Here is a 12,772-nt window from a genome sequence, read left to right on the forward strand (position 1 = left end):
TAATATTTACAGAGACCAAATTTCCAAGGAAGATCACATCCCTAGGTGTCAGATCACATCTCAGGTGTCTGAGAAAATGAGAAGGTTTGCCCACATCCTGATCACTCCAGCCTTGCCAATTCTATGTGAAATTGTGGTACCAAAGTGTATTATATTCTTCTCTGTTAACCTGTATCTTCAAGAGATTGGATTTCTCATGCCTTGTCATTTATTTTAAGGGAGTATCATTGAGCTCAGAAACATTATCTATTACTTTTTTAAAAAAAATTCTCCCTTCATTTTCCCAATATCATATGTTTTGTAGAAATTCTTTTATCATTGGTAATTTGAGATAAAGCCATATCCTGGGTTCATGTTAGATGGAAGTGCCTCCACTGTATGATTTTCTTTTCTTTTTTTTTTTTCCTTTTCAATGTTTTTTATTTTTATTTTTTTAATTTTACTTTATTTTACTTTACAATACTGTATTGGTTTTGCCATACATCAACATGAATCCGCCACGGGTGTACATGAATTCCCAATCCTGAACCCCCCTCCCATCTTCCTCCCTATACCATCTCTGTGGGTCATCCCAGTGCACCAGCCCCAAGCATCCTGTATCCTGCATTGAACCTAGACTGGCGATTTGTTTCTTACATGATATTATACATGTTTCATTGCTGTTCTCCCAAATCGTCCCACCCTCTCCCTCTCCCACAGAGTCCAAAAGTCTGTTCTGTACATCTGTGTCTCTTTTGCTGTCTTGCATACAGGGTTATCGTTACCATCTTTCTATATTCCATATATATGTGTTAGTACCTTGTATTGGTGTTTTTCTTTCTGGCTTACTTCACTCTGTATAATCGGCTCCAGTTTCATCCACCTCATTAGAACTAATTCAAATGTATTCTTTTTAATGGCTGAGTAATACTCCATTGTGTATATGTACCACAGCTTTCTTATCCATTCGTCTGTTGATGGACATCTAGGTTGCTTCCAGGTCCTGGCTATTATAAACAGTGCTGCGATGAACATTGGGGTACACGTGTCTCTTTCAATTCTGGTTTCCTCAGTGTGTATGCCCAGCAGTGGAATTGCTGGGTCATAAGGCAGTCTATTTCCAGTTTTTTAAGGAATCTCCACACTGTTCTCCATAGTGGCTGTACTAGTTTGCATTCCCATCAACAGTGTAAGAGGGTTCCTCCCTTTTCTTCACACCCTCTCCAGCATCTATTGCTTATAGACTTTTGGATTGTGGCCATTCTGACTGGTGTGAAATGGTACCTCATTGTGGTCTTGATTTGCATTTCTCTGATAATGAGTGATGTTGAGCATCTTTTCATGTGTTTGTTAGCCATCTGTATGTCTTCTTTTACATACAGATGTGGATTTATCTCTGGGCTTTCTTCTCTGTTCCATTGATCTATATTTCTGTCTTTGTGCCAGTACCATACTGTCTTGATGACTGTGGCTTTGTAGTAGAGCCTGAAGTCAGGCAGGTTGATTCCTCCAGTTCCATTCTTCTTTCTCAAGATTGCTTTGGCTATTTGAGGGTTTTTTGTATTTCCATACAAATTGTGAAATTATTTGTTCTAGCTCTATGAAAAATACCACTGGTAGCTTGATAGGGATTGCATTGAATCTGTAGATTGCTTTGGGTAGTATACTCATTTTCACTATATTGTTTCTTCCAATCCACTATATTCTTTCTTAGTGTGCTCTTTGATTTCTTTCAGCAGTGTTATATAGTTTTCTATATGTAAGTCTTTAGTTTCTTTAGGTAGATATATTCCTGAGTATTTATTCTTTTCGTTGCAATGGTGAATGGAATTGTTTCCTTAATTTCTCTTTCTACTTTCTCATTATTAGTGTATAGGAATGCAAGGGATTTCTGTGTCTTGATTTTATATCCTACAACTTTACTATATTCATTGATTAGCTCTAGTAATTTTCTGGTGGAGTCTTTAGGGTTTTCTATGTAGAGGATCATGTCATCTGCAAACAGTGAGAGTTTTACTTCTTCTTTTCCGATTTGGATTCCTTTTATTTCTTTTTCTGCTCTGATTGCTGTGGCCAAAACTTCCAGAACTGTGTTGAATAGTAGTGGTGAAAGTGGACACCCTTGTCTTGCTCCTGACTTTAGGGGAAATGCTTTCAATTTTTCACCATTGAGGATAATGTTTGCTGTGGGTTTGTCATATATAGCTTTTATTATGTTGAGGTATGTTCCTTCTATTCCTGCTTTCTGGAGAGTTTTTTTTTTTTTTATCATAGATGGATGTTGAATTTTGTCAAAGGCTTTCTCTGCATCTATTGAGATAATCATATGGCTTTTATTTGTCAATTTGTTAATGTGGTGAATTACATTGATTGATTTGTGGATATTGAAGAATCCTTGCATCCCTGGGATAAAGCCCACTTGGTCGTGGTATATGATCTTTTTAATGTGTTGTTGGATTCTGATTGCTAGAATTTTGTTAAGGATTTTTGCATCTATGTTCATCAGTGATATTGGCCTGTAGCTTTCTTTTTTTGTGACATCTTTGTCAAGTTTTGGTATTAGGGTGATGGTGGCCTCATAGAATGAGTTTGGAGGTTTACCTTCCTCTGCAATTTTCTGGAAGAGTTTGAGTAGGATTGGTGTTAGCTCTTCTCGAAATTTTTTGTAGAATTCAGCTGTGAATCCGTCTGGACCTGGGCTTTTGTTTGCTGGAAGATTTCTGATTACAGTTTCAATTTCTGTGCTTGTGATGGGTCTGTTAAGATTTTCTATTTCTTCCTGGTTCAGTTTTGGAAAGTTGTACTTTTCTAAGAATTTGTCCATTTCTTCCACGTTGTCCATTTTCTTGGCATATAATTGCTGATAGTAGTCTCTTATGATCCTTTGTATTTCTGTGTTGTCTGTTGTGATCTCTCCATTTTCATTTCTAATTTTATTGATTTGATTTTTCTCTGTTTGTTTCTTGATGAGTCTGGCTAATGGTTTGTCAATTTTATTTATCCTTTCAAAGAACCAGCTTTTGGCTCTGTTGATTTTTGCTATGGTCTCTTTTGTTTCTTTCGCATTTATTTCTGCCCTAATTTTTAAGATTTCTTTCCTTCTACTAACCCTGGGGTTCTCCATTTCTTCCTTTTCTAGTTGCTTTAGGTGTAGAGTTAGATTATTTATTTGACTTTTTTCTTGTTTTTCATGGTATGCCTGTATTGCTATGAACTTTCCCCTTAGCACTGCTTTTATAGTGTCCCACAGGTTTTGGGGTGTTGTGTTTTCATTTTCATTCGTTTCTATGCATATTTTGATTTCTTTTTTGATTTCTTCTGTGATTTGTTGGTTATTCAGTAGCGTGTTGTTCAGCCTCCATATGTTGGAATTTTTAATAGTTTTTCTCCTGTAATTGAGATCTAATCTTAATGCATTATGGTCAGAAAAGATGCTTGGAGTGATTTCAATTTTTTGAATTTATCAAGGCTAGATTTATGGCCCAGGATGTGATCTATCCTGGAGAAGGTTCCGTGAGCACTTGAGAAAAAGGTAAAATTCATTGTTTTGGGGTGAAATGTCCTATAGATATCAATTAGGTCTAACTGGTCTATTGTATCATTTAAAGTTTGTGTTTCTTTGTTAATTTTCTGTTTAGTTGATCTATCCATAGGTGTGAGTGGGGTATTAAAGTCTTCCACTATTATTGTGTTATTGTTAATTTCCCCTTTCATACTTGATAGTATTTGTCTTACATATTGCGGTGCTCCTATGTTGGGTGCATATATATTTATAATTGTTATATCTTCTTCTTGGATTGATCCTTTGATCATTATGTAGTGGCCTTCTTTGTCTCTTTTCACAGCCTTTGTTTTAAAGTCTATTTTATCGGATATGAGTATTGCCACTCCTGCTTTCTTTTGGTCTCTATTTGCGTGGAATATCTTTTTCCAGCCCTTCACTTTCAGTCTGTATGTGTCCCTTGTTTTGAGGTGGGTCTCTTGTGGACAACATATATAGGGGTCTTGTTTTTGTATCCATTCAGCCAGTCTTTGTCTTTTGGTTGGGGCATTCAACCCATTTACGTTTAAGGTAATTATTGATAAGTATGATCCCATTGCCATTTACTTTATTGTTTGGGGTTCAGGTTTATACACCCTTTTTGTGTTTCCTGTCTAGAGAATATCCTTTAGCATTTGTTGGAGAGCTGGTTTGGTGGTGCTGAATTCTCTCAGCTTTTGCTGGTCTGTAAAGCTTTTGATTTCTCCTTCATATTTGAATGAGATCCTTGCTGGGTACAGTAATCTGGGCTGTTATTTTCTTTCATCACTTTAAGTAGGTCTTGCCATTCCCTCCTGGCCTGAAGAGTTTCTATTGAAAGATCGGCTGTTATCCTTATGGGAATCCCCTTGTGTGTTATTTGTTGTTTTTCCCTTGCTGCTTTTAATATTTGTTCTTTGTGTTTGATCTTTGTTAATTTGATTAATATGTGTCTTGGGGTGTTTCGCCTTGGGTTTATCCTGTTTGGGACTCTGTGTTTCTTGGACTTGGGTGATTATTTCCTTCCCCATTTTAGGGAAGTTTTCAACTATTATCTCCTCAAGTATTTTCTCATGGTCTTTCTTTTTGTCTTCTTCTGGGACTCCTATAATTCGAATGTTGGAGCGTTTCATATTTTCCTGGAGGTCTCAGAGATTGTCCTCATTTCTTTTAATTCGTTTTTCTTTTTCCTCTCTGATTCATTTATTTCTACCATTCTATCTTCTATTTCACTAATCCTATCTTCTGCCTCTGTTATTCTACTGTTTGTTGCCTCCAGAGTGTTTCTGATCTCATTTATTGCGTTATTCATTATATATTGACTCTTTTTTATTTCTTCTAGGTCCTTGTTTAACCTTTCTTGCATCTTCTCAGTCCTTGTCTCCACGCTATTTATCTGTGATTCCATTTTTATTTCAAGACTTTGGATCATTTTCACTATCATTATTTGGAATTCTTTATCAGGTAGATTCCCTATCTCTTCCTCTTTTGTTTGGTTTGGTGGGCATTTATCCTGTTCCTTTACCTGCTGGGTATTTCTCTGTCTCTTCATCTTGTTTATATTGCTGCGTTTGGGGGTGGCCTTTCTGTATTCTGGGAGTTTGTGGAGTTCTCTTTATTATGGAGTTTCCTCACTGTGGATGGGGTTGTACCAGTGGCTTGTCAAGGTTTCTTGGTTAGGGAAGCTTGTGTCGGTATTCTGGTGGGTGGAGCTGAATTTCTTCTCTCTGGAGTGCAATGAAGTGTCCAGTAATGAGTTATGAGATGTCAATGGTTTTGGAGTAACTTTGAGCTGCCTGTATATTGAAGCTCAGGGCTGTGTTCCTGTGTTGCTGGAGAATTTGCATGGTATGTCTTGCTCTGAAACTTGTTGGCCCTTGGGTGGTGCCTGGTTTCAGTGTAGGTATGGAGGCATTTGATGAGCTCCTATCGATTAATGTTCCCTGGAGTCAGGAGTTCTCTGATGTTCTCAGGATTTGTACTTAAACCTCCTGCTTCTGGTTTTCAGTTTTATTTTTACAGAGTCTCAAGACTTCTCCTTCTATACCACACTGTTGATAAAACATCTAGGTTAAAGATGAAAAGTTTCTCCACATTGAAGGCCACCCAGAGAGGTTCACAGAATTACATGGAGAAGAGAAGAGGGAGGGGGGAGTTAGAGGTGACCAGAATGAGATGCGGTAGAATCAAAAGAGGAGAGAGCAAGCTAGCCAGTAATCACTTCCTTATGTGTGCTCCACAGTCTGGACCGCTCAGAGATGTTCATGGAGTTATACAGGGAAGAGGAGAGGGAGGAAAGAGACAGAGGTGGCCAGGAGGATAACAGAGGGGAATGAAAAGGAGAGACACAGATCCAGCCAGTAATCAGTTCCCTAAGTGTTCTCCACCCTCTGGAACACACAGAGATTCACAGAGTTGGGTAGAAAAGAGAAGGGGGAGGGAGGAGACAGAGGCGACCTGGTGGAGAAAAAGGAGAGTCCAAAGGAGGAGAGAGCAGTCAAGCCAGTAATCTCACTCTCAGGTAAAAATGGGTACCGAAGATTGGGTTTTTGAAGGTACAAAACTGATAACAAATACCAAAAAGCAAAGATTAAAAATCTAGAGTAGAGGTTGGATTTTCAATTATACAATATTAAAGAAAAGAAGAAGAAGCTAAAAAAAACACAGTCACAAGAATTATTAAAATATGTATATATATATGAAGTTTGCTTTAAAAATAGGGTCTTCTTTTTTTTTTTTTGGAAAAGTAATAGTAGGTTATAAAAATGAAAATTAAAGGAGAAATAGAGGACTTAAAAATTTAAAAATGTTAAAGAAAGGAGGAAAAAGCAAACAACCAAAAGAATGATCGTAAAAATAGTAAAGATATATCTAGGACTTTCTCTGGTGTTGTTGTGGGCAGTGTGGGGTCAGTTCAGTTTCAGATAGTTCCTTGGTCCGGCTTATATTTCTCAAGATCTATAGGCCCCTTCCTATGTAGTTGGAACTAATGACAGGGTTTTAATCTCTTGCACCTGTCACTTCCACGGCCGTTCCCTCTGTTTTAGCTTCTTCTGTTTGCTCGTCTCTTCAGCGTCTGTTTTCCGCCCTGACACAAGGGAGGCAGTGGTGGACACTTTTTTTTAGGCTCACTTGTTCAGTCGCGCTGTGGGGAGGGAGGGACGCTGCAAACAATGAACACTGGCGTGTGCTCGCAGTGTCTCAGCCCTGCTGGGCCTGCCCCCGCTCATGGCACACACAGCTCAGGCTCTAGGTTGCTCCGCTGGGAACCGTCTGAGACCGGCCCTGGGCTACATGCACCTCCCAGGTCTAAGCCGCTCAGGCTCAGGCACTCAGGTAGCCCTCAGAGGCAGACTCGGTTGGGCCTGCATTTTGTGCCCTTCCCAGGTCCGAGTAGCTCAGGTGTTTGGTGAGCGCAGTCACTGCAACTTTTCACCTCTCCCGTCCCTGCTGCTCAGTTTTCTGGGTGTACAGCTGGTGCACCTTCTCAGGCGGATGATCGCTGTCCAGAACCCCAAGAAGTCTTAGTTAGCAAAGAAGCCTGTTTGCAGTTTGGTAGTTAATGTCTCTCTGGGGCTGCTATTGCCCCCTTCCGGCCCTTCCGGCTCTGGCTGCCTGTCACCAGAGGGGGATGGTCTGCAACTGGCTGATTCTGTTCCATCCTTTGTTCTGTGCGTGGTCCTGGTGGTGTCTTATGTTCGAGCTTTTTGCGTGGTAGCTATCCCACAGTCTGGTTTGCTAGCTCAAGTTAGTTTGCTCTGGTTATACTCGAGGCATTCGGGCCTGATCCTTAAAAAGCAATGCAGCCCACGCCTCCCTGCCCAACTCCCACTTGCTAGTGGTGGATGCAGGCGTCTGCGCTGCTTCTCTGCTGGGGGAGTTACCATTGGGCTCTAATCTGTGGGTTTTGATTATTTATTTATTTTTCCTCCCAGTTATGTTGCCCTCTGTGCTTCCAAGGCTTGCCACAGACTCGGCAGTGAGAGTGTTTCCTGGTGTTTGGAAACTTCTCTCTTTTTAAGACTCCCTTCCTGGGACGGAGCTCCCTCCTTACCTCTTTTGTCTCTTTTTTTGTCTTTTATATTTTTTCCTACCTGTTTTCGAAGACAATGAGCTGCTTTTCTGGGTGCCTGATATCCTCTGCTCGGAGAAGGCAATGGCACCCCACTCCAGTACTCTTGCCTGGAAAATCCCATGGGCGGAGGAGCCTGGTGGGCTGCAGTCCATGGGGTCGCTAAGAGTGGGACACGACTGGGAGACTTCACTTTCACTTTTCACTTTGATGCATTGGAGAAGGAAATGGCAACCCACTCCAGTGTTCTTGCTAGAGAATCCCAGGGACGGGGAGCCTGGTGGGCTGCCATCTCTGGGGTCGCACAGAGTCAGACACGACTGAAGTGACTTAGCAGATGTCCTCTGCTGGCATTCAGAAGTTGTTTTGTGGAATTTACTCAGTGTTGAAATGTTCTTTTGATGAATTTGTGGGGGAGAAAGTGGTCTCCCCCTCCTATTCCTCTGCCATCTTAGGACCGTGCCCCTGATTTTATTTTCTTGTTAATTTGGAATCATTTGAGCGGGACAAGTGGGGAAGTTATGTATTTATAGTATTACCTTTATAGAAAGACTACTTTTTCCCCCAAGGAGCTACATAATATCTTGTGGATAATTTATTGAACAGTTTCACTATTACCCTATTATTATTTTCCAATTATAAAAACACTGCAGTGGACAATATCATACTTGTAACTCAGTGTGGACACTCTTGTTTACCTTGAAGTATGTTTCTTGTTACTGGGAGCTCATGTGTGTATTTTTCTTGAAAGTGGATTGAGGAGGTTAAGTCTTCTCTGCTGATGCTCTTTCGTGAATGTCTTCACTTCACCCAACAACCACTGGATATTCTATCTTGTAATTAATTCACTGGGTAAGCCAATGGGCTTCCAGTCCTGTCTTGACTAAAGTCTTTAGCAAAAGTATTAGATTTTTAAATTCATGCACCTATGGTCAATTAATCTGTGACAAAGGAAGCAAGAAGATACAACAAAGAAAAGATAGTTTCTTCAATAAGTGGTGCTAGGAAAACTGGACAACTACATGTAAAAGAATGAGGTATAAACATTCTCTGGCACCATATACAAAAATAAACTCAAAATGGATTAAAGATCTAAATGTATGGCTGGATACTATAAAACTCCTAGAGGAAAACACAGGCAGAACACTTTGACATAAACTGCAGCAATATCTTTTTGGATCTGTCTCCTAGAGTCTGCCTCACAATACAGGAGACATAAGAGTCATGGGTTCGATCCCTGGGTTGGGAAGATCCCCTGGAGGAGGGCATGGCAACCCACTCCAGTGTTCTTGCTGGGAAAATTCCATGGACAGAGGCTTTTGGCGGGCTACAGTCTGTAGGGTTGCAAAGAGTGAGACATGACTGAGCCTGCACACACTACCTGGAGTAATGGAAATAAAAACAAAAATAAACAAATGGGACCTAATTAAATTTAAAAGCTTTAACACAGCAAAGGAAATCATAAACAAAATGAAAAGACAGCCTACAAAATGGGAGAAAATATTTGCAAATGATGCAACTGACAAGGGATTAATTTTCAAAATGTACAAATAGTTCATATAATTCAGTATCAGTAAAACCAAACAACCTATTCAAAAAAATGGACTGAACATCTAAATAGACATTCCTCCAAAGGAGACAGAGATGGCAAACAGGCACATAAAAAAGATGTCAACATCACTAATAATTAGAGAAATCCAAATCAAATCTACAGTGAGGTATCACTTCACACTGGTCTGAAAGCATGCATGAGAGTTTAGTTGCTTCAGCTGTGTCTGACTCTTTGTGATCCTACAGACTGGAGCCTCTCAGGCTCCTCTGAGAATAGCCATCATCAAAGAGTCTACAAATAATAAATGCTAGAGAGGGTGTGGTGAAAAAGGAACCCTCCTGCACTGTTGGTGAAAATATAAATTGGTGCAGTCACTGGAGTACAGTATGGAGATTCCTTTAAAAATTAAAAATAGAGCTACCATATGATATTGTAATCCCACTTTTGGGCGTGTATATGGAGAAAACTGTAATTTGAAAAGATATGTGCACCCTAGCATTCACAGCAGCACTATTTATAATAGCCAGGACATGGAAGCAACCTAAATGTTCATTAACAGATGAATAGGTAAAGAAGATGTGGTGTATATATATATAATGGAATATTCTCAGCCATAAGAAAGAATGAGATAACACCATTTGCAGCAACATGGATGGACCTAGAGATTATGATACTAAGTAAAGTAAGTTATTATTTTGAAAAATCCAATTCTTTAAAAATCCTTAAAAATAATAGGCAGTTTTAGGCATGAATATTTAATAGAATTTCAAAAAAGAATACTATCAATATAGATACATAATTATAATCTATATTTGTAATTCTGCCTTGTTCAAAACCTATCTACTAAATGAAAACACTTCTTTTTGGAAAACATATAGCAAGACAATAACATTTCACATTATTGATGAAGCTTCAATTGTTCTATGTAAACATACATAGAATAATTTCCTTTAAATGAAAAATTTAATACTTTGAAGAGAGAAGTTTTTTTAATATTGGGGAGCTGATATAAATTAAGACCTGAAATGCTATCAAAGTTTTTGTGATTGATGTCAGAGAACACATATTTCAGTGAAATATACTGACATAAAAACCTCACTGAATTTATACAGATGTGCCAGTGTAATGTTAATAGGTTTTTAACCACAATTTTAAAAATATTCTGGATATTTTAATTTGGCCCTAAGCCACCCTATTCAATCATTTCTGGGTGATGCAATTAAAGCTATAAAGTAAATGTTTTCTTTTTAATTGTATATTTACTTCTATTCATCAAATAAACATTAGAGCATTTTGGAAGAGATAGAAAATGAAATAATGAAATTAGGGAAATATTTACATCTCAGTTGGCAGCTTATAGTGCTAGAGCTAGAAAGCAGTTTAGAAATTATGTCATTGTTACAAATTGTGAAATGAGGTAGTTGAATATTTGAGAAATGAAAAAAAATAATTTTTGAAATGCATTAAAGAATTGAAGTTTTAAAAAACATCTTTACTGAGATATAATGCATATGCCATTAAATTCATTTTAAAAACATACAATAGAACAAAAGAACAAAGTTGTAGAATTAACACTCCCCTATTTTTCCACAACATCAGATGTTTCAGACCACAGTCCAGAAGAAGAAATTTATTGACAGTGGACTGTGGTCTGAAACATCTAATGTTGTGGAAAAATAGGGGAGTGCTAATTCTGATATTGACTGTGGACTGTGGTCTGAAACATCTGATGTTGTGGAAAAATAGGGGAGTGTTAATTCTACAACTTTGTTCTTTTTCAATATTGTTTTGGCTTCTGCATCCCTTGCATTTCCATATGAATTGTAAGGCCAGCTCCAGCTCCTCAATTTCTACGAGGAAACCTTCTGGGATTTTGATAGGGATTGTGTTTAATCTGCAGATCAATGTGGAGAGTACTGATATCTTAACAATATTAAGCCTTTGATCCATCAACATGTGAATTCTTTCCATTTATTTAGGTCTTCTTTCATTTCTTTCAGCATCGTCTTGTACCTTCAGAGTATATGTTTCATAACTCTTTTGTTATATTTAATCTCAATTATTTTATTCCTTTTAAAGATATTATAAATGGAATTGTTTCTTAATTTCATTTTGGGATTGTTCATTGCTAATGTATAGAAATACAGTTAATTTTTTATCTTATATCATCCTGCAACCTTGCTGAACTCATTTCTTAGTTTTAATAGTTTTAGTGTATTCCTTAGGATATCCTATATGCAAGATCATGTTGCTTGCAGAAAGTTTTACTTCCTCGTTTCCAATCAGGATGCCTTTTATTTATTTTCTTTCCCAATTGCCCTGGTTAGAATCTTCAGTAGTATGTTGAATAGAATTGGCAAGAGCTGTCTTGTTCCTGATCTCAGGGGGAAAGTGTTCAATCTTTCACCATTAAGATAATGCTGCTGCTGCTGCTGCTAAGTCGCTTCAGTGTCCGACTCTGTGCGACCCCATAGATGGCAGCCCACCAGGCTTCCTCGTCCCTGGGATTCTCCAGGCAAGAACACTAGCTGTGGGTTTTTCCTTAGATGGTTTCATCAGATTTCTTTCATCGTTAAATATAATACTAGCTGTGGGTTTTTCTTGGATGGCTTTATCAGATAGAGAAGATTCCCTTCTAGCTTACTGAGTTTCTTAAAATCATGAAGTGTTGTTGGACTTCATCAAATGCCTTTTCTGCATCTATTAAGATGTTCATGTGGCTTTTGTTCTTTATTCTATTGACATGGTACATTATATTAATGATTTTCAAATGTTTGGAGATTTTATTTTAGTAAATGATAATCTATCAGATATTTTAACTTTATAAGAAAGAAATGTGTCAATTACTAAAGCTGACATAAGCTACCATAGTGACTGAACACGTACCAATGTATTATTCTTGATACCTGTCAACATAGTGTGATAAAGGTGTATCATGCTGTCAATAATGGAATAGCCCTGTAGAAAGCCCACCTACGTTTCATGGACAGTATTGACAAGTCTTGACTTTGTCATTTATCATATTGAATTACCCTCTTCAGCTGTACATTAATAAGGATGCTTGTGTTTTACATTCAGGTTGTTGATAAAAGAATAGAATAAGACTATGCCATAGACTGACACTTCCTGTGCTGTTCTTCTAGAGACTGCTGTTAGAGTTTACATGAATCCATTCATCAATACTTTAATGTTCTGCCATTCTTCTAATAAGAAATCCACCCAACAATGCTATCATGCAGAGAATATTACTTCATCTTATCAAAAATACATCTTATGAGACGTACTCAAAATGAAGATATATATGGTTAATTACATTATTCTCTGTTTGGTGAGGACAGGCACTTTGTTACCGTTCTCACAGTAAAAAAAATTAAGAGAAATTTCACTTAAGTAGAGTTGGGAGACCAGAGGGGCCACTGTCACGCCCTGCAACAATAGCAGAGCCCAGTAGGAAGAAGAAAGACTCCTCTTCTTTCCTGGCAAGGACTCAGCCAATGAAAAGCCATGGACTCTTTGTTTACTCCCAACTTCTTTGCCTCTCTATTAGAGCATTCTCTTTTCCTTGCTCTGCAGGGACTTGCATGTAGCTCGCCATGGTTGCAGACCCCCAGTTGCAATTCTCTGCCAATTCCAAATAAACCCATCTTTG

The sequence above is a fragment of the Ovis aries genome, chromosome 2 (genome assembly GCF_016772045.2).
Source record: "Ovis aries strain OAR_USU_Benz2616 breed Rambouillet chromosome 2, ARS-UI_Ramb_v3.0, whole genome shotgun sequence".
Lineage (NCBI taxonomy): Eukaryota > Metazoa > Chordata > Mammalia > Artiodactyla > Bovidae > Ovis > Ovis aries.